Here is a 21,856-nt window from a genome sequence, read left to right as displayed (position 1 = left end):
TTCATAGGCCAGTAGTTTAGAAATGCTGGCATTCAGGGCCAGGGATCGAGGGTGGCTAGGTGGGAATTTACGCTTTCTCTCAAATGTTTGTGAGATGGAGAGCTGAACGCTGCCGTGTGACATGGTTGAGATGCTTGGTGACGGAGGTGGTGGTGTTGGTGGTACATCCCCTGTTTGCTGGGCGGCAGGTGCCAACGTTCCTCCAGAGGCGGAGGAAGAGGCCGAGGCGGCGGCAGCAGCAGAAGAGGCCGAGGCGGCAGCAGCAGAAGAGGTAGCAGGGGGAGCCTGAGTGACTTCCTTGGTTTTAAGGTGTTTACTCCACTGCAGTTCATGCTTTGCATGCAGGTGCCTGGTCATGCAGGTTGTGCTCAGGTTCAGAACGTTAATGCCTCGCTTCAGGCTCTGATGGCACAGCGTGCAAACCACTCGGGTCTTGTCGTCAGCACATTGTTTGAAGAAGTGCCATGCCAGGGAACTCCTTGAAGCTGCCTTTGGGGTGCTCGGTCCCAGATGGCGGCGGTCAGTAGCAGGCGGAGTCTCTTGGCGGCGGGTGTTCTGCTTTTGCCCACTGCTCCCTCTTTTGCTACGCTGTTGGCTCGGTCTCACCACTGCCTCTTCCTCCGAACTGTGAAAGTCAGTGGCACGACCTTCATTCCATGTGGGGTCTAGGACCTCATCGTCCCCTGCATCGTCTTCCACCCAGTCTTGATCCCTGACCTCCTGTTCAGTCTGCACACTGCAGAAAGACGCAGCAGTTGGCACCTGTGTTTCGTCATCATCAGAGACATGCTGAGGTGGTATTCCCATGTTCTCATAATCAGGAAACATAAGTGGTTGTGCGTCAGTGCATTCTATGTCTTCCACCGCTGGGGAAGGGCTAGGTGGATGCCCTTGGGAAACCCTGCCAGCGGAGTCTTCAAACAGCATAAGAGACTGCTGCATAACTTGAGGCTGAGACAGTTTCCCTGGTATGCATGGGGGTGATGTGACAGACTGATGGGGTTGGTTTTCAGGCGCCATCTGTGTGCTTTCTGCAGAAGACTGGGTGGGAGATAATGTGAACGTGCTGGATCCACTGTCGGCCACCCAATTGACTAATGCCTGTACCTGCTCAGGCCTTACCATCCTTAGAACGGCATTGGGCCCCACCAAATATCGCTGTAAATTATGGCGGCTACTGGGACCTGAGGTAGTTGGTACACTAGGACGTGTGGCTGTGGCAGAACGGCCACGTCCTCTCCCAGCACCAGAGGGTCCACTAACACCACCACGACCATGTCCACGTCCGCGTCCCTTACTAGATGTTTTCCTCATTGTTATCGTTCACCACAACAACAAAAATATTATTTGACCCAATGTATTGTATTCAAATTCAGCCCTTTTTTTTACAGACACCTAACACTATCTGGCTATCTATTTAGGTACCGTATTACACTAATACAGGCACAGCAGTAACCACAGATTTAGCTGAATATAAATTTGAGGCCTATTATTTAGGCGCTGGGTGACAGGTTTAGGTTTACTGACAGAATTAGACTGGGATATGCACAGTAGCGTGTGTGTGAAGTTATTCAGAATGACCCTATGTGCACCTTGAATATTATATACCCTTTTAGGGATAGATTTCAAATAGCTCTGATACAGCAGAAACCACTAAATTAGGAAATTGCTAAATTGGGAATTGTATATCAACCCAGAACAAATACTGTGCTTTGACGGACACTAAATAACTTGCCCAGCCACAACAGTACAGCAGTAACGACAGATTTAGCAGGATATAAATTTGAGGCCTAGTATTTAGGCGCTGGGTGACAGGTATATGTTTACTGACAGAATTAGACTGGGATATGCACAGTAGCGTGTGTGTGAAGTTATTCAGAATGACCCTATGTGCCCCTTGAATATTATATACCCTTTTAGGGATAGATTTCAAATAGCTCTGATACAGCAGAAACCACTAAATTAGGAAATTGCTAAATTGGGAATTGTATATCAACCCAGAACAAAAAATGTGCTTTGACGGACACTAAATAACTTGACCAGCCACAACAGTACAGCGGTAACGAGAGATTTAGCTGGATATAAACTTGAGGCCTAGTATTTAGGCGCTGGGTGACAGGTATACGTTTACTGACAGAATTAGACTGGGATATGGCCAAAAAATAACCACACTATTGATGGTTAAATGCACTTGGTGTGACAGCTTGACCAACCACACTACTGAGGGTTAAATGCACTTGGTGACAGGCGCAGCTTGCCCCTGATGTAGTATATGGCCAAAAAATAAACAGACTATTGATGGTTAAATGCACTTGGTGTGACAGCTTCACCCTGATGTAGGCTTTAGCCAAAAAACCATTGAGGGTTAAATGCACTTGGTCGCAGCTTGTGCTGGCGCACCACAAGACACAAAATGGCCGCCGATCACCCCAGAAAAAAGTGACTGACAAACGGTCTGGGCAGCCTAAAAACAGTGAGCAATTGAGTATCAGCAGCTCAATGACCCACAGCTGCAGATCGATCAATTAATCAAGTCCTTTGGAGGAGTTAATCTGCCTAATCTCGCCCTACTGTCGCAGCCGCAACCTCTCCCTACGCTAATCAGAGCAGAGTGACGGGCGGCGCTATGTGACTCCAGCTTAAATAGAGGCTGGGTCACATGGTGCTCTGGCCAATCACAGCCATGCCAATAGTAGGCATGGCTGTGACGGCCTCTTGGGGCAAGTAGTATGACGCTTGTTGATTGGCTGCTTTGCAGCCTTTCAAAAAGCGCCAAGAAAGCGACGAACACCGAACCCGGACTTTTACGAAAAATGTCCGGGTTCGGGTCCTTGTCACGGACACCCCAAAATTCGGTACGAACCCGAACTATACAGTTCGGGTTCGCTCATCCCTACTATATAGTTGTTTTTTTTTTTTTTGTTTTTTTTAAGGTTTTCTGAATTATCTGATGCTGGAATTGTCGGTTTAGCTCAATCAGCTGACTCAGAGGTTAATTTGTGTGTGTGCGGTACACAGAGACGTGCGCAGTATTTACTCACCTCGGGGAACACTGGCAAACAATGGACTGCACAGGTAACAGAGGAACACGGCAATACGATCATGCACATGGCTGTGCGCAGGTCATAAGACATGGCAGTCTGAGACACGAGATGCTGCACAGCACCTATTTGTGGCCTGCAGGGGCAGATCGGGGACAAAAAAAATATATACTCGGAGAGGCCCCTTATTGTAAGCGGGTGTAAGTTGATAGCACGCGGGGCCGACAAAAGTAGGTGGGATTAGCAAACCGCCAGCCATAGCTACATTGGTGGTAGGTGGAGACGGTGCAAAAATACAGTAGTTTCCCCATAACTGTGACAGTGTCATATTGTGCTCAGTTCCCCCATAACAGAAATACTCAGTATTCCCTTTGATGTTGTTACTGGGCTCCATAACACTGACAGCCACAGTGCCCCCATAACACTGACAGCCACAGTGCCCCCATAACATGTTCTGCTATTTTTATATTTAATTTTGACTGCTCCTGAAGAAGGGGGTATTTTGGAACCCCCCGAAACGCGTTGAGCCCACCTGAGATTCAAATAAAAGGAAACTACCTGAAGTACATAATACACTGTAGAAGTAACCATACCGTACAGTGCCCCCATAATACACTGTAGAAGTAACCATACCGTAGAGTGCTCACATACAGTCCTGATCAACAGTTTAAGACCACTTGAAAAATGGCAAAAAATCATATTTAGCATGGCTGGATCTAAGGCTACTTTCACACTTGCGGCAGTGTGATCCGGCGGCCAGTTCCGTCGTCGGAACTGGCCGCCGGATCCGCCGATCTGCTGCTGCCTGAAAGCATTTGTGAGACGGATCCGGATGCGGATCCGTCTCACAAATGCATTGCAAGGACGGATCCGTCTCTCCGCTTGTCATGCGGACCGACGGATCCGTCTTGTACATTTTTCGCATTTTTACCGATCTGCGCATGCGCATGCCGGAACGACGGATCCGGCATTCCGGTATTCTGAATGCCGGATCCGGCGCTAATACATTCCTATGGGAAAAAATGCCGGATCCGGCGTTCAGGCATGTCTTCAGTTTTTTTCGCCGGAGAAAAAACCGTAGCATGCTACGGTTTTCTCTTTTGCCTGATCAGTCAAAACGACTGAACTGAAGACATCCTGATGCAAACTGAACGGATTACTCTCCATTCAGAATGCATGGGGATATGCCTGATCAGTTCTTTTCCGGTATAGAGCCCCTGTGACGGAACTCTATGCCGGAAAAGAAAAACGCTAGTGTGAAAGTACCCTTAACAAGGTTCCAAGTAGAGCTTCAACATGCAACAAGAAGAAATGGGAGTGAGACTAAACATTTTTTAAGCATTCAATTTAATGAAAACAACGAATAAACTGAAACAGGCTGTTTTTCAGCTGATTAAAAGTTTAGGTCCACACCTCCCAAAAAGAACTTATCCCCCCCCAAAACAGAAATCCAACTTCCAAACATGAACTCAGTAATGAGTAGCTCCACCGTTATTGTTTATCACTTAAAAAATTTGTTTCGGCATGCTTGATGCAAGCGTTTCCATAAGGTGAGTGGGAACATTTCTCCAAGTGGTGAAGACGGCCGCACGAAGGCCATCTAATGTCTGGAACTGTTGTCCATTTTTGTAAACTTCTCTTGCCATCCATCCCCAAAGGTTCTCAATTGGATTTAGATCAGGGGAACACGCAGGATGGGCCAAAAGAGTGATGTTATTCTCCTGGAAGAAGTCTCTTGTCCTGCGGGCATTGTGTACTGTAGCGTTGTCCTGTTAAAAAACCCAGTGTTTACCACACAGACGAGGGCCCTCAGTCATGAGGAATGCTCTCTGCAACATCTGGACATAGCCAGCGGCTGTTTGACGCCCCTGCACTTCCTGAAGATCCATTGTTCCACTGAAGGAAAAAGCACCCCAGACCATTGTGGCGCCACCTCCACTGTGGCGCCTAGAAAACATCTCAGGTGGGATCTGCTTGTCATGCCAGTAACGTTGGAAACCATCAGGACCATCAAGGTTACATTTTTTCTCATCAGAGAATAAAACTTTCTTCCACCTTTGAATGTCCCATGTTTGGTGCTCTCTTGCAAAGTCCAAACGAGCAGTTCTGTGGCGTTCAAGGAGACGAGGTCTTTGAAGACGTTTTTTGTTTTTGAAGCCCTTCAGTCTCAGATGCCGTCTGATGGTTATGGGGCTGCAGTCAGCACCAGTAAGGGCCTTCATTTGGGTCGAGGATCGTCCAGTGTCTTGACGGACAGCCAATTGGATCCTCCGGCTCAGTCCTGATGAATTTTTTTTGGGTCTTCCACTTGACTTTTTGTTCCATAATCCTCAGGATCAGTTAAGAAATTCCAAATGACTGTCTTACTGTGTCCCACCTCAGCAGCGATGGCGCGCTGTGAGAGACCCTGCTTATGCAGTTCAACCCGACCACGTTCAAAAAGGGAGAGTTTTTTTGCCTTTGCCATCACAACGTGTGACTACCTGACAGAAAATTACAATGAATCCACATCTTTGCACAGATTTGGCCTTTTAAAGGCATGTGGTCCTAAAATTTGGATCAGCTGAAAAACAGCCTGTTTCAGTTTAATTGTTATTTTCAATTAATCAAATGCTCAAAAAATGTTTTGTCTCACTCCCATTTCTTCTTGTTGCATGTTGAAGCTCTACTTGGAACCTTGTTAAGATCCAGCCATGCTAAATATGATTTTTTGCCATTTTTCAAGTGGTCTTAAACTTTTGATCAGGACTGTACTACAATGTACAAGTAACCATACTGTACAGTGCCCTCATAATACACTGTAGAAGTAACCATATCGTACAGTGCCCAAATAATACAATGTACAAGTAACCATATCGTACAGTGCCCACATAATACACTGTAGAAGTAACCATACCGTACAGTGCCCAAATACAATGTACAAGTAACCATACTGTACAGTGCCCTCATAATACACTGTAGAAGTAACCATATCGTACAGTGCCCACATAATACACTGTAGAAGTAACCATACCGTACAGTGCTCACATACTGTAATACACTGTACAAGTAACCATACCGTACAGTGCTCACATACTGTAATACCCTGTACAAGTAACTATACCGTACAGTGCCCACATAATACACTGTACAAGTAACCATACCGTACAGTGCCCACATAATACACTGTACAAGTAACCATACCGTACAGTGCCCACATAATACACTGTACAAGTGACCATACCGTACAGTGCCCAAATAATACACTGTACAAGTGACCATACCGTACAGTGCCCAAATAATACACTGTACAAGTGACCATACCGTACAGTGCCCAAATAATACACTGTACAAGTAACCATACCGTACAGTGCCACACATAATACACTGTACAAGTAACTATACCAAGAAAAGAAGATGGAGGCAGCATGACCGGTAAAAAAAAAATATTTTTTGTTATTGTCAAGTAACTATACCATACAGTGCCCAAATAATACACTGTAGAAGTAACCATATCGTACAGTGCCCACATAATACACTGTAGAAGTAACCATACCGTACAGTGCTCACATACTGTAATACACTGTACAAGTAACCATACCGTACAGTGCTCACATACTGTAATACCCTGTACAAGTAACTATACCGTACAGTGCCCACATAATACACTGTACAAGTAACCATACCGTACAGTGCCCACATAATACACTGTACAAGTAACCATACCGTACAGTGCCCACATAATACACTGTACAAGTGACCATACCGTACAGTGCCCACATAATACACTGTACAAGTGACCATACCGTACAGTGCCCACATAATACACTGTACAAGTAACTATACCGTACAGTGCCCACATAATACACTGTACAAGTAACCATACCGTACAGTGCCCACATAATACACTGTACAAGTAACCATACCGTACAGTGCCCAAATAATACACTGTACAAGTGACCATACCGTACAGTGCCCAAATAATACACTGTACAAGTGACCATACCGTACAGTGCCCAAATAATACACTGTACAAGTAACCATACCGTACAGTGCCACACATAATACACTGTACAAGTAACTATACCAAGAAAAGAAGATGGAGGCAGCATGACCGGTAAAAAAAAATATTTTTTGTTATTGTCAAGTAACTATACCATACAGTGCCCAAATAATACACTGTAGAAGTAACCATATCGTACAGTGCCCACATAATACACTGTAGAAGTAACCATACCGTACAGTGCTCACATACTGTAATACACTGTACAAGTAACCATACCGTACAGTGCTCACATACTGTAATACCCTGTACAAGTAACTATACCGTACAGTGCCCACATAATACACTGTACAAGTAACCATACCGTACAGTGCCCACATAATACACTGTACAAGTAACCATACCGTACAGTGCCCACATAATACACTGTACAAGTGACCATACCGTACAGTGCCCACATAATACACTGTACAAGTGACCATACCGTACAGTGCCCACATAATACACTGTACAAGTAACTATACCGTACAGTGCCCACATAATACACTGTACAAGTAACCATACCGTACAGTGCCCACATAATACACTGTACAAGTAACCATACCGTACAGTGCCCAAATAATACACTGTACAAGTGACCATACCGTACAGTGCCCAAATAATACACTGTACAAGTGACCATACCGTACAGTGCCCAAATAATACACTGTACAAGTAACCATACCGTACAGTGCCACACATAATACACTGTACAAGTAACTATACCAAGAAAAGAAGATGGAGGCAGCATGACCGGTAAAAAAAAAATATTTTTTGTTATTGTCAAGTAACTATACCATACAGTGCTCACATAATACACTGTACAAGTAACCATACCGTACAGTGCTCACATAATACACTGTACAAGTAACCATACCGTACAGTGCTCACATAATACACTGTACAAGTAACCATACCGTACAGTGCCAACATAATACAATGTACAAGTAACTATACCGTACAGTGCCCACATAATACAATGCACAAGTACCCATACTATACAGTGCCCACATAATACACTGTACAAGTAACCATACCGTACAGTGCCCACATAATACACTGTACAAGTAACCATACCGTACAGTGCCCAAATAATACACTGTACAAGTGACCATACCGTACAGTGCCCAAATAATACACTGTACAAGTGACCATACCGTACAGTGCCCAAATAATACACTGTACAAGTAACCATACCGTACAGTGCCACACATAATACACTGTACAAGTAACTATACCAAGAAAAGAAGATGGAGGCAGCATGACCGGTAAAAAAAAAATATTTTTTGTTATTGTCAAGTAACTATACCATACAGTGCTCACATAATACACTGTACAAGTAACCATACCGTACAGTGCTCACATAATACACTGTACAAGTAACCATACCGTACAGTGCTCACATAATACACTGTACAAGTAACCATACCGTACAGTGCCAACATAATACAATGTACAAGTAACTATACCGTACAGTGCCCACATAATACAATGCACAAGTACCCATACTATACAGTGCCATGGTGACCCCATAACAATAATGGTCATCGTTTACCCCATGACAATGTTGGCCATAGTAACCCCCATAACTATGATGACTATAGTAAACTCCATAATGTTGATAGCCATAGTGACCCCCATAACAATAATGGCCATAGTAGGCCCCTTAACAGTGATGGACATAGACACCCAGAACATCGATGGCGATAATGACCCCCATGAGAATTGATGGTCTTAGCAACCCCCATGACAAAGATGACCATAGTGACCTCCATAACAATAAAGCCATGGTGGCCCCTATAAAGATGATGGTCATAGTGTCCACATATCAATGATGGTTATAATTACTTCCATAGTGGCCCCAACACATTGACGACAGTAAGTCACCCCATAACAATAATGGCAGTAGGTGACCCCCATAACAGTGATAGCGGTAAGTGACCTCCATAGCATGACTCCCATAACATTGATGGCCTAGTATCCAACAGTTCCCCCACAATGATAGACACAATTCCATATAGAGCCCCCCTCCGGTAGCGGTAGCCGGCCCACCATATACTTACCTCCTTCCATACTGCTCGCACCTCCTCCAGCAGAAAATTACTGTAAGTGGCCACCAGATGGGAAGTTTGTAGCCGGAGAGTAGGACCCAGCAAACCCCCCACTGATATGTGTAGTTCCTTCCAACATATAACTGGGACAGTTCTGATAATATGATGTCAGGTAATCACTAGTTAAGCGATTCTCCAGTATTTTCTGCAGCGTACCTCCAAAATGGATCATCCCAGGAACACACCGGAGGATTCCCAGTGATTTCTGGTACCGCTGCAGCATCACCGCCACCTTCCCCCGGTCGGTGCACCTGTCCCTGTCCCCCCCTCCCCTGTAATTCACCCAAAACTGGCTCGACCACATTGCAGGAGCGATTACAGCCGGGTAAAGCTTATGCACACAGTGATACTACTCTTAAAGGGACAGGCTGCTGCATAAGACGGTAGAACATATGGTGGTATATGACTGACGGTACAGTGTACACAGCTCCATATAGAGGAACGCCCCCCCCCCCCATTACCTTCTCATCAGCTACCAGGGGGCGCGCACAGGGAATTACATGAAACGACTTGGATCCCCTGAGCTGATCCTGTGCAAGGGGAGGAAGCGGCAGTGTGTATCCCATGCAGCGTCAGCTGAGATCACACTCCTCCTCTTACACGCCCAGCCTCCGGGTACAGACACACCGGCAGGACGCAGGGGACTGGCTCTGATATACCAGGGCACATGTATATACATGAGCATGTACCACGTGTGAGAGAAGGGCGCCAGTCACCAAATCTGCATTGTAATTTCAGCTCTGGAGCACACCTCTTGATTCTTTTATACTGTGTGTTAGGCTATGTTCACATCAGCGTTCGAGCGATCTGTTCCTCTTCTCCGTCCGGAAAAATTGAAAAATGTATTTATTCAACCCCCCATAGACCTTAATTGACGTATGTATTCATACGTTTGTGTCCGTTAGTTGGTAATAAGTTCTGCAGGATTTTTTTCTACGTTCAAAAAAGCGGATTCATGACTGAGCGTCCCTTCGCGTTCATTGTTGTCAATGACAGACAGATTAAAATATATTGCCTTTTCATGCATAACGTTAATATTGTACGTTTTTTTGGTTATGAACATGCGCAGAACAAACAGGAACTTCCAAACGGAGACAGTGTCATGTGACAGTCACGTGAGAGCTACTCCTCGCCATTTTGGGATGCAGATGGTCAAGCTTGAGAAAGACACAAGAAAAGGGTATGAATTTAGACAAATGAAAAGTTTATTTTGAACTGTTAAATATGTACCGAAGAACACCTGTTTGTTAAAAACATTACTTTTGGCTGCTATTAGGCTACTGGGGCTGCTATTAGGCTACTGGAGGCTGCTATTAGGCTACTGGGGCTGCTATTAGGCTACTGGGGGCTGCTATTAGGCTACTGGGGGCTGCTATTAGGCTACTGGGGCTGCTATTAGGCTACTGGGGCTGCTATTAGGCTACTGGAGGCTGCTATTAGGCTACTGGGGGCTGCTATTAGGCTACTGGAGGCTGCTATTAGGCTACTGGAGGCTGCTATTAGGCTACTGGGGGCTGCTATTAGGCTACTGGGGGCTGCTATTAGGCTACTGGGGGCTGCTATTAGGTTACTGGGGCTGCTATTAGGCTACAGGGGCTGCTATTAGGCTACTGGGGGCTGCTATTAGGTTACTGATGGCTGCTATTAGGCTACTTGGTGCTGCTATTAGGCTACTGGGGGCTGCTATTAGGTTACTGGGGCTGCTATTAGGCTACTGGGGGCTGCTATTAGGTTACTTGGTGCTGCTATTAGGCTACTGGGGGCTGCTATTAGGCTACTGGGGGCTGCTATTAGGTTACTGGGGGCTGCTTTTAGGCTACTGGGGGCTGCTATTAGGTTACTGGGGGCTGCTATTAGGTTACCTGGTGCTGCTATTAGGTTACCTGGTGCTGCTATTAGGCTACTGGGGGCTGCTATTAGGCTACTGGGGGCTGCTATTAGGCTACTTGGGGCTGCTATTAGGCTACTGGGGGCTGCTATTAGGCTACTGGGGGCTGCTATTAGGCTACTGGGGGCTGCTATTAGGTTACTGGGGCTGCTATTAGGCTACTGGGGGCTGCTATTAGGTTACTTGGGGCTGCTATTAGGCTACTGGGGGCTGCTATTAGGCTACTGGGGGCTGCTATTAGGTTACTGGGGGCTGCTATTAGGCTACTGGGAGCTGCTATTAGGTTACTGGGGGCTGCTATTAGGTTACCTGGTGCTGCTATTAGGCTACTGGGGGCTGCTATTAGGTTACTGGGGGCTGCTATTAGGCTACTGGGGGCTGCTATTAGGCTACTGGGGGCTGCTATTAGGTTACTGGGGGCTGCTATTAGGTTACCTGGTGCTGCTATTAGGCTACTGGGGGCTGCTATTAGGTTACCTGTTGCTGCTATTAGGCTACTGGGGGCTGCTATTAGGTTACTGGGGGCTGCTATTAGGTTACCTGGTGCTGCTATTAGGTTACCTGGTGCTGCTATTAGGCTACTGGGGGCTGCTATTAGGCTACTGGGGGCTGCTATTAGGCAACTGGGGCTGCTATTAGGCTACTGGGGGCTGCTATTAGGCTACTGGGGGCTGCTATTAGGTTACTTGGTGCTGCTATTAGGCTACTGGGGGCTGCTATTAGGCTACTGGGGGCTGCTATTAGGTTACTTGGTGACAGTCACCAAACAGGAACTTCCAAACGGAGACAGTGTCATGTGACAGTCACGTGAGAGCTACTCCTCGCCATTTTGGGATGCAGATGGTCAAGCTTGAGAAAGACACAAGAAAAGGGTATGAATTTAGACAAATGAAAAGTTTATTTTGAACTGTTAAATATGTACCGAAGAACACCTGTTTGTTAAAAACATTACTTTTGGCTGCTATTATGCCACTGGGGGCTGCTATTAGGCTACTGGGGCTGCTATTAGGCTACTGGAGGCTGCTATTAGGCTACTGGAGGCTGCTATTAGGCTACTGGGGGCTGCTATTAGGCTACTGGGGGCTGCTATTAGGCTACTGGGGGCTGCTATTAGGCTACTGGGGGCTGCTATTAGGTTACTGGGGGCTGCTATTAGGCTACTTGGTGCTGCTATTAGGCTACTGGGGGCTGCTATTAGGCTACTGGGGGCTGCTATTAGGTTACTGGGGCTGCTATTAGGCTACTGGGGGCTGCTATTAGGTTACTTGGTGCTGCTATTAGGCTACTGGGGGCTGCTATTAGGCTACTGGGGGCTGCTATTAGGCTACTGGGGGCTGCTATTAGGCTACTGGGGGCTGCTATTAGGTTACTGGGGGCTGCTATTAGGTTACCTGGTGCTGCTATTAGGTTACCTGGTGCTGCTATTAGGCTACTGGGGGCTGCTATTAGGCTACTTGGTGCTGCTATTAGGCTACTGGGGGCTGCTATTAGGCTACTGGGGGCTGCTATTAGGCTACTGGGGGCTGCTATTAGGTTACCTGTTGCTGCTATTAGGCTACTGGGGGCTGCTATTAGGCTACTGGGGGCTGCTATTAGGCTACTGGGGCTGCTATTAGGCTACTGGGGGCTGCTATTAGGCTACTGGGGGCTGCTATTAGGTTACTTGGTGCTGCTATTAGGCTACTGGGGGCTGCTATTAGGCTACTGGGGGTTGCTATTAGGCTACTGGATGCTGCTATCAGGGACAAAAATAAAAAGGAAACCGGATCCGTTATTAGACTTATGTAACGGATTGAACGGACATTTTTAATCCCTTTTTTAACGTATCAGTTACTGGTATCCGTTTTTAAACGTACCTGAAGGTGTACGTCCTTTTACGTTATGAATGAATCCATTTAGTTTCACGAACGGACAAAAAACAGAACGGAGAGCCGAACGGAAGGCTGAACACTGATGTGAACATACCCTTATTATGTCACTTGGCAGATTGCCATTCAGGACTCTAGGAAAGCTGGGTGACGGCTACTGCTGGAGATTTAATAGCAGTTGATACCAGTAGTCCCACAGATTCAAGCCTCATTCATGTCAGTGTTCCACGTATGTGTTCTCCACCGACAGCACACGTCCCCATTCATTTTAATGTGTGTTGGCGTCCCTCAGGGCTCAGTACTAGTTCCTCTATTCTTCTCCCTTTATACAGCCCCCATCGGACAGACTATCAGTAGATTTGGCTTTCGATACCATCTCTATGCTGACGACAACCCAAATATACACTTCATCCCCTGACATCACCCCTGCTTTACTCCAAAACAATGTCTGGCAGCTGTCTCTAACATAATGTCCTCTCTGTATCTAAAACTGAACCTTTCAAAAACTGAACTTTTTGTCTTTCCCCCATCTACTAACTCACCTAAACTTGATATTTCAATTTCGGTCTGCAGCACAATCATAACTCCTGGGCAACATGTCCGCTGTGTTGGGGCCACATTTGACTCTGTTCTTTCCTTTGTTCCCCATATTCAATCACTTTCCCCCTTTTGTCTTCAGCACCTTAAGAATATCGCCAGAATCCGCCCTTTTCTTACAGTGGAAACAGCAAAAACTCTTGTTGTTCCCTTGATTCCTTCTCGTCTTGACTACGGCAAGGCATTACTAATCGGTCTCCCTCTCACTAAACTCTCTCTCCATACATCTCCTCCCTCATCTCCGTCTACCACCCTACTCGTGCTCTCCACAGTGCTGCACCTCCCTACATCTCCTCCCTCATCTCCATCTACCACCCTACTCGTGCTCTCCACAGTGCTGCACCTACCTACATCTCCTCCCTCATCTCCATCTACCACCCTACTGGTGCTCTCCACAGTGCTGCACCTCCCTACATCTCCTCCCTCATCTCCATCTACCACCCTACTCGTGCTCTCCACAGTGCTGCACCTCCCTACATCTCCTCCCTCATCTCCATCTACCACCCTACTCGTGCTCTCCACAGTGCTGCACCTCCCTACATCTCCTCCCTCATCTCCATCTACCACCCTACTCGTGCTCTCCACAGTGCTGCACCTCCCTACATCTCCTCCCTCATCTCCATCTACCACCCTACTGGTGCTCTCCACAGTGCTGCACCTCCATACATCTCCATCTACCACCCTACTCGTGCTCTCCACAGTGCTGCACCTCCACGCATCTCCTCCCTCATCTCCATCTACCGCCCTACTCGTGCTCTCCACAGTGCTGCACCTCCATACATCTCCTCCCTCATGTCCATCTACCACCCTACTCGTGCTCTCCACAGTGCTGCACCTCCCTACATCTCCTCCCTCATCTCCATCTACCACCCTACTCGTGCTCTCCACAGTGCTGCACCTCCCTACATCTCCTCCCTCATCTCCATCTACCACCCTACTCGTGCTCTCCACAGTGCTGCACCTCCGTACATCTCCTCCCTCATCTCCATCTACCACCCTACTCGTGCTCTCCACAGTGCTGCACCTCCCTACATCTCCTCCCTCATCTCCATCTACCACCCTACTCGTGCTCTCCACAGTGCTGCACCTCCCTACATCTCCTCCCTCATCTCCGTCTACCACCCTACTCGTGCTCTCCACAGTGCTGCACCTCCCTACATCTCCTCCCTCATCTCCATCTACCACCCTACTCGTGCTCTCCACAGTGCTGCACCTCCATACATCTCCTCCCTCATCTCCATCTACCACCCTACTCGTGCTCTCCACAGTGCTGCACCTCCTTACATCTCCCTCATCCCCGTCTACCCCCCTACTCGTGCTCTTCACAGTGCTGCACCTCCATACATCTCCTCCCTCATCTCCGTCTACTACCCTACTCGCGCTCTCCGTTCTGTTAGCGACTTAAGGTAGGTGTCCTGTTGCCGTATTGCGGACCGCTTATGCGGATCCTCAATACACAGGCACCGTTCCGTGTGCATTCCACATCGAATGGGTCCGGAGATGCGTGACAGAAGCACGGAATGGCACCCCACAGAACCACTACGGAGTGCTTCTGTGGTGTTCCGTTCTGTGCTTCCATTCCACAAGAAGATAGAACTTGATCTATCTTTTTGCGGAATGGATGGATGCGGAACCCATTCAAGTGAATGGGTCTGCGATCCGCATGCGGGTGCCCGTGCATTGTGGACCGCTCATGTGCAGGAGGACGTTCGTGTGCAGGAGGCCTAAGATTAATAACCTCCATAATTCGTACCTCTCACTCCCGTCTTCAAGATTTTTCTCAAGCTGCACCTACTCTCTGGAATACTCTGCCCCGGAATACTAAGTCAATTCACAACTTCTCCACCTTCAAACGGGCCTTGAAAACACATCTTTTCAGGCAGGCTTATCAAGCTACCTAAACTGACTGTTCCCCGACTAAACCTCCCCCCACCAACTCCTCTGGCCTAAACTCGATTCTCTAAGGGTCCATTCACACGTCCGTAAGTGTTTTGCAGATCCGCAAAACACGGACACTGGCAATGTGCATTCCGCAATTTGCGGACCGCACATCGCCAGCACTATAATAGAAAATGCCTAATCTTGTCCGGAATTACGGACAAGAATAGGACATTTTCTATTTTTTTGCAGAAACGGAAGCACGGATGCGGAAGTGCGGATCTGCAAATGCGGATGTGAACAGCACATTCCGGCCCCATTGAAAATGAATGGGTCTGCACCCGTTCCGCAAAATTGTGGACCCATTTTGCGGACGCGTGAATGGACCCTAACAGTCCCAAACCGGAAGCAGATCGTCCGGCACCGCTCCTGTCAGTTCAATAATGGCTCGAATCCTACGTATCACAATCAACTACCTCATGTGTCGCCCCCAATTCCTCATAGATTGTAAGCTCTTGGGAGCAGGGCCCTGACTCCTAGTGTTTCAGTTGTATATTAGCCAGTTACTTTTGTTTTGTACATGAACCCTATAAATTTGTAAAGCGCTGCGGAATATGGTGGCGCTATATAAATAAATATGATTATGATTAATATTCACACAGCAGTTTTTTACCACGGTCCATGGTTCGGTGCTCTATTTTAGCCATGTTTACAGATCCATCACACCCATTACAGTCTATGTGTCCGTGAAAACCACGGATGCAACACGGATGCCATCCGTGTTTCACGGATCATGAGGGCTTATGCACACAAACGTATTTTCTTTCTGTGCACGTTCCGTTTTTTTTGTGGTCAGTACGCAGAACTGTTCATTTCAATGGGTCCACATTAAAAACAGAAGTTACTCAGTGTGCATTCCGTTTCCGTATGTCCGTTCCGCAAAAAAATAGAACATGTCGTATTATTGTCTGCATTACGGACAAGGATAGGACTGTTCTATTAGGCCTCTTTCAGACGGGCGAGATTTCCGCGCGGGTGCAATACGTGAGGTGAACGCATTGCACCCGCACTGAATCCGAACCCATTTATTTCTATGGGGCTGTGCACACGAGCGGTGATTTTCACACATCACATTGGCTTTGCGTGAAAATCGCAGCATGTTCTATATTGTGCGTTTTCCACGCAACGCAGGCCCCATAGAAGTGAATGGGGCTGCGTGAAAATCGCAAGCAAGCAAGTACAGATGCGGTGCGATTTTCACGCACGGTTGCTAGGAGACGATCAGGATGGGGACCTGATCGTTATTATTTTCCCTTATAACATGGTTATAAAGGGAAAATAATAGCATTCTTAATACAGAATGCATAGTACAATAGCGCTGGAGGGGTTAAAAAAAAATAAAAATAATAATTTAACTCACCTTAATCCACTTGTTCGCGCAGCCGGCATCTCCTTCTGTCTTCATCTTTGCTGTGCACAGGAAAAGGACCTGTGGTGACGTCACTGCACTCATCACATGGTCCGTCACATGATCCATCACCATGGTAAACGATCATGTGATGGACCATGTGATGAGCGCAGTGACGTCATCAAAGGTCCTATTCCTCAAAGGTGAAGACAGAAGAGATGCCGGCTGCGCAAACAAGTGGATTAAGGCGAGTAAAATTTTTATTTAATTTTTTTAACCCCTCCAGCGCTATTGTACTATGCATTCTGTATTAAGAATGCTATTATTTTCCCTTATAACCATGTTGCGGGAAAAGACCCGCAACACACCCGCATCTTTTCCTGCAACGCCCGTGTGAAACCAGCCTTAGGGGCCGGCTGTTCCGTCTTGCCAAATAAGGAATGCACATGGACGCCATCCGTATTTTTTTGAAGATCCGTGTTTTGTGGGCCGCAAAATACATATGATCGTGTGCATGAGCCCTTAGGAAGAGATGATTTGAAAATGATTTTTCAGCTGTGCGGTGTCAGTGAAACACGGATGACACACGGACAGCAAAAACAAACACACGGACCCAACACGGATCCTTCACGAGCTGCTTCAGGGATGCATCACTGACCACCTTTTCGCGGATTTAAGCACGGATGTATGAATGAGGCTTTAGACATACGTAATGAAGTCATGGCGACGGTTACAGCTGCCACAGGCGTCGCACCCAGCTTTTCTAGCCTCCCGAAAGCCCAATCCACCTTGTTTGCCATTGATACTTTGCTTTCTATTGCTGATGGGTAATAGCAGCCTTGTCGGCCGTCACCCAACTTTCCTAGATTCCTGAAAAGCAGCGATACATTCATTGCTCCTCCGGTTAGGAGTTTGGAAAGGCTGGGTTATAACGGGAGACCTCTTTAAAGACATAGATTTCCCTAAAATAGATATTGTGGCCAACTAGAAGTTATATCTGTTTCTGGGAAAGTTGTGTGATAAGTGACATGACTGCTTTGACAGCTCAGGTCCTGGTTGTACTCACTTTTTGCCATTCAGGAGTCTGAGAAAGCAACGTAATATCCTTCATGGGAGCTGGACTAACTGTCCTACGAGTTGTCATCCACAACTTGTAGAAACAGGCCTAAGTAATTTGGGGAAAGCTGGGTGATATACCCTATGCATCCCTATTACAGTTCAGGGTCAAATCTTTTACACTTTTATCAAAATATCTGCATCTGGGTACAATGTGATGTTTGTGCTAAATGTTCATGATATAATTCTGACTTCCTGCAGCCACCACTAGGGGGAGCTCACTGCATATGAATTTCTTTATCTAGTACAGGGATCAGCTACCTTCGGCACTTCAGCTGTTGTGAAACTACAACTCCTAGCATGCTCCTTTCACTTCTGTGGGAGTTCAGAGAACAGCCAAGGAAGTGTGCATGATGGGAGATGTAGTTTCACAACACCTGGCTGACCCCTGATTTAGTATCTATGAGAGCTGCATAGATCTCTATCCAGTGAGCTCCCTCTAGTGGTGGCTGCAAGAAATATGAATTATATCATGGAAATTTAGTGCAAACATCACATATCCAGATGCAGATTTAGCTACAGTGTAAAAGTTTTGCCCTGAATAATAATAGGGATCCACTGACGCGCTGCAGATTTTGTTGCATAAATTTCCACGACTGAAAATCAGTTCCATTCACTAGAATGGGGCTTCAAGAAATCCAAGTGCTTGCTGCCCCATTCAGATGGATGGAACAGATTTTTCAGTCTAGGAAAGTTCTGCAACAAAATCTGCAGCATGTGAATGCACCCCTATGGATCCTTATTACAGTTCAGGGGGGGAATCTTTTGCACTGTAGCAAAATCTGCATCTGGGTACAATGTGATGTTTGTACTGAATTGTCATTATATAATTCTGACTTCCTGTGGCCACCACTAGGGGGAGCTCACACCATATGGACTTCTATATCTAGTATCTATGGGAGCTGCATAGATCTCTATCCAGTGAGCTCCCTCTAGTGGTGGATGCAAGAAGTCAGAATTATATCATAGAATTATATCCAGATGCAGATTTTGCTACAGTGTAAAAGACTTTCCCCTGAATAATACTAGGGATCCGTCGGGGTGACTCACTTGCAGAATATTTCCACGACTGAAAATCACTTCCATATCATTCAATTGCTTGCTGCCCCATTCAAATGAACGGAACTGATTTTCAGTCTAGGACATTTTTTAAACAAAATCCGCAGCAGGTGAATGCACCCCTCTAGATCCCTATTACAATTCAGGGGAAAATATTTTACACTGTAGAAAAATCTGTATCTGGATACAATGTAATGTTTGCACTAAATTTCCATTATATAATTCTGACTTCCTGCAGCCACCACTAGGGGGAGCTCAGTGCATATAGATTTATATATCTAGTAGCCATGGGAGCTTCATAGATCTGTATGGCGGCAGTAGAAAGCTGTTGTCATGGGGCGCAGGTCATCATTCCATGACCTTGCCCCCCAAACCCTAAAAAGCCCATAGTCACCAACCCAACAGGAAAAAAAGTCTAATCTAGCCGATCCTTCTTCAGAATATAAAGTGCTCAAAATTGGCGCAGACAATTGTTCTTTACAACATAGCTTTATCTCTGGCTTCACCCACAAGACATAAAACATTATCAGCTCCCAGGACAGATAAGCTACTGCCATTTATTCCACAGACGCTCATTTAAAGGCACGGTACACTTAAAGTCTGACCTAGGTGTTATGTGTAATTTATATATTTTTTTAAAATTTAGCGTAGACATATAAATTATGATATATTGACGTTTTTAGGAGTGCTGACATCTAGTGGCCAAACAGGCTTTACTGCAGACTGGACCCCTCAGAGAAGCATCTTGCTTTCCAGCCTGCAGTAAAATTAACTATAGAAATCAGAATTGAACTTGTCTGTTGTACTGCATCAGGCAAGATAAGCAGCTTTCACACTGACAGCAATGGAAAGTGTGTGTAAAACTAAGTGGGTGAGTTGTCAGGGGAGGGCTGATGATGTCATATAGTGAGTGGGTTGTGTGGGAGCTTGTGATGTCATACAATGGGTGGGTTGGGGCTGGTGAGATCATAGAATGGGAGGATGGTTTGGAAAGGGCTAGTGATGTCATAGAGCAGGTGGATTCTCAGGAGTGGGCTACTGATGTCATAGAGTGGGTGGTTTGTCAGGGGAGGTCTGGTGATGTCATAGGATGAATGGGTTGTCAGGGGGGCTTGCTGATGTCATAGAGTACATAGGTTGTCTGGGGAGTACTGTTGATGTTAGGGTGAATGGGTTGCCAAGGGAGTTCTGGTGATGTCATAGAGTGTGTGTGTGTGTGTGGGGGGGGGGACTAGGACTGGTGATGTCATAGAATGGGTGGTTTGTCAGGGGAGGTCTGGTGATGTCATAGGATGAATGGGTTGTCAGGGGGCTTGCTGATGTCATAGAGTACATAGGTCTTTCTGCTAAATGATATAATTCTGATCTCCTGCAGTCACCACTAGGGGGAGCTCACTACTATGGATTTCTATAGCTAGTATTAAACTCCATAGGAGTTGTATAACTCTGTATGCAGCAAGCTCCCTCTAGTGGCCACTATGAAAACTTTACAGCAAGCGGGCTAAAGTGGTTGGTTTTGGACCCCTTCCCACCATGGGCCCCCATATCAGTCCCTTGCAGCTCACTCCATGGCAGATATGCCTCTGCTGCGCCCTATGGGGCGTAGAGTCCCTTAAAAACGGCAATGCTAAACTACACGGGTGACTTTTAGCCTCTTGATTTGGTTATGGCAATTTCTACGTAAGCGATTTTTGCATTCTCACTTATTTTTTTAAATTTAATAGTAGAAAAACAATTAAAGGGATGGTACACTTAGAACGACCTCCGGGGAGTCCATATATCTGCAGGGGAAATGTAATATTACATGGCACCCTTTAAAGACAGTGGGTGACCATGTGGTACATGGTCCTGGCGCTGATGGAGGGGGTTCTGCTTCCCCCATGATGTACTTATACTGTAAGGACGTATATCTAGTCAAGTACCACCAGCCTAAAAAAAAATCACGACCATATCTATCACGGACACAGGAAAAAAGTCACCTATTTTTACGGAGTGTCCAGAAATTTCCGGACGGTTGGCAGCGCTGAATATAGAGTAGGAAATGGTCTAAATGGGTGCAAAAACATGGCTTAACGTCCCTTACGTAGTAGATAATCCCTGGGTTATGTGATTTTTAGGCGTTTTGTCTGGATAGCATAGAGAATAGGTAATCAGCTCATCACCCCCCCCCCCCATCCTACCGCACAAGGGGGTCCGCGCTGCTCTTCTGCAGGTGCAGGGGTGTCTTTTCCTCCCACCTGTGCTGAGTGGTGTCAGGTACCATGAAGCCAGATGTCCCCAGGTGTCATTAATGATGTCACTGAGACGATGCACCCTTCCCCCTCCACCAGCAGGTTCATTGAGATGGAAGAAGTCACGTGGTCCTGCGACCACGTCAGAGGCTCAGTCAATACAGGCAGCCCTGCTACTGGTGGCCAAACAGATGTAGCAGTGCTGGATTGGTCACGTTTGGCATTGATGGGAGGGTCAGACGTAGCAGGGATGGGTGGGTTATATGTAGCCAGGCTAGATTGGTCAGATAGAGCAAGCTGGGTGGGTCAGATGTAGCAGTGCTGGTGTGTCAGATGTAGCAGAGCTAGGTTGGTCTGATGTGGCAAAACTAGATTGGTCAGTCATAGCAAGAATGGGTGGATCATATGTAGCAGCGCTGGGTTGGTCAGATACGACAAGCTGGGTGGGTGAGATGTAGGAGAGCTGGGTTGGTCATATGTAGCTGAACTGAGATGTGAGATATAGCAAAGCTGGGATGTGACTTACATGTAGCAGCGCTGGGTTGGTCATATGTAGCAGAGCTGAGATGTGAGATGTATGAGAGCTGGGTTGGTCATATGTAGCTGAGATGTGAGATGTGGGAGAGCTGGGTTGGTCA

At 46.6% G+C, this 21,856-nt stretch overlaps 1 protein-coding gene across 2 annotated transcripts in view; it reads right to left on the bottom strand.

The window, feature by feature from the left end:
• The window catches only part of ICA1 (islet cell autoantigen 1), a 70,590-nt gene extending 49,202 nt beyond the window's left edge, over nucleotides 1-21,388 (bottom strand). Inside the window, exon 1 of one of the 2 annotated variants that reach the window (XM_044293899.1) lies at nucleotides 21,168-21,388. The gene's annotated coding sequence lies outside the window, so the exon portion shown is untranslated. Of the gene's footprint in view, nucleotides 1-9,634; nucleotides 9,755-21,167 lie in introns of those variants that run through there. The other variant, XM_044293898.1, reaches the window with a different exon arrangement.
• Between the last annotated feature and the right edge of the window lie 468 nt (nucleotides 21,389-21,856).

This window comes from Bufo gargarizans, chromosome 5 (genome assembly GCF_014858855.1).
Source record: "Bufo gargarizans isolate SCDJY-AF-19 chromosome 5, ASM1485885v1, whole genome shotgun sequence".
Lineage (NCBI taxonomy): Eukaryota > Metazoa > Chordata > Amphibia > Anura > Bufonidae > Bufo > Bufo gargarizans.
The sequence above is the reverse complement of the archived record's forward strand: the minus strand, read 5'-3'. Positions and strand labels throughout refer to the sequence as shown.